Source organism: Podarcis erhardii, assembly GCF_964252035.2.
Source record: "Podarcis erhardii genome assembly, chromosome: 10".
NCBI lineage: Eukaryota > Metazoa > Chordata > Lepidosauria > Squamata > Lacertidae > Podarcis > Podarcis erhardii.
Window position 1 is genome coordinate 46603601 of NC_138500.1, and position 1668 is coordinate 46605268.

At 38.1% G+C, this 1668-nt stretch overlaps 1 protein-coding gene across 14 annotated transcripts in view; it reads left to right on the forward strand.

Annotated features, from left to right (window-relative positions):
- The window catches only part of GRIP1 (glutamate receptor interacting protein 1), a 331256-nt gene that overhangs the window by 106543 nt on the left and 223045 nt on the right, over positions 1-1668 (forward strand). The window lies entirely within an intron of this gene.

Here is a 1668-nt window from a genome sequence, read left to right on the forward strand (position 1 = left end):
CTTTCCAACAGAGCACAGAGAAGAATCAATCCATGCATTACTTGAGTGGTAGGATTTCATTCTCATGAGCAATCTCTTTTTAATCACTGGTTTCATTCTAAGGCTAGTCATGGCATAAAAGATTTTCTTAAGTAGTACTTACTCATCATAATGGATGTCTTATATATCGGCTCTTGAAAACTGAACTTTTCCCTGCTTGTCTTCTTCTTTTTAGATATACTTTATTATTCCAAAAGATACTTATTTTAAAATCAGCTCAGTGCAAATTAAGATATATTTCAGCAGGGTTTAAAAAGTCATTTCACAATAATGACTAAGGACGTGATCCAGTTCTAGCCTGCATCAGTGAGTGCACACTGCTCTCTGCACATGGGAATGGGAAGATTTGGTAGAGAACTGGCTTGTGATATAAATAGATCAGATTTAAAAATAAAAATAAAACCTCACAGAGCTACAATTACCCACATCCTTACAGTTCCCAATATTTTTTTGGAGGGAAGCAAATGTGCTTTTACATGTATAGAGCAAAACCCAAAGCAGTATATTCTTTTAAGGTGTGTGTGTGTGTGTGTGTGTGTGTGTGTGTATTCAAATGACTTTTCCCCTTGCTTACCCTAGAGCAATGAATGAATTAATTAAAAAAAAGTGAAGACCCATATTTTTCCTTGTTAGTTGGCTTCCCTTTGCATTTACTGGTCCCCTCCAAGTTAATAATCACAGACGCAGCCTGTGTTTCACAGCCTGCTGCTTAAGAAACCATGTATATGCTAGCCTCTAGGCTACCCATCAGAAAGAAAAAAAGCTTTCGATAACCACTTTAAAAGCAGGTAAAGACTGCCTTAGTACAACAGCATGGGGAGGCATTCTGCAGTGTACTAAAATGCTGTTTTCTGTCCCTTTCCTGCATCAGATTGCTTATCTTCACAGTATGCCTTTGTCCTGCCTGCTGCTTACCATTTCTTGTAAAGCATGAAATAATGAAGCCTGAACAAACTCAAAATATATATGCTTCCAAAATGTTGACTTTACATGATCATGCTTCAGCCAATCAAGGCAGTAAATATAACACAATATCTCTGTTGTCTCTGTTCTGGAGGGAGGGGAAAGGAGTCCAGTAACCTGACTGCGCCTTCTCTTTTATTATGTACCCCCCATAGTTTCTAAAGACTGTCTTAAAAAATGAGACGAGATAATTTTTGTGAAACAGACAACATAATTTTTGTCTTGCCTAGAAAGCTTTCTGTTCTCTTTCCACAGATCCCCAAAAGCCTACATGTTTGCCAAATTGCATGCTGATTTTAGGCAAACAAACTATGTCAACTGTGCACATTTGCATCTGACATTTACTATTGTGTTCAAAGTAACTGTAGAATCATGTGCAGTTTTGTTTCATTGTAATGACACGTTGGGCACACACTAGTTGTGACAAAAGAGAGATTATAATTGGGTCGTTTCACTTTATTAAAAGGGTTATTCCACTCTATTTCCCAATGACCATCTTGTCCTCACCAAGATCACCCTGGTAAACTTAAAATGCATTTGAAAATGATGCTTGGTCATGTCTGCCCTACCTGTTTTTGCTACATTTGGATGTTCTGGCAGCAGGGTTGCTTGCTTGTTGTTGTTGTTCCATTCACCAAACACTGTTGTGGTTTGGGTTTGCCTGCC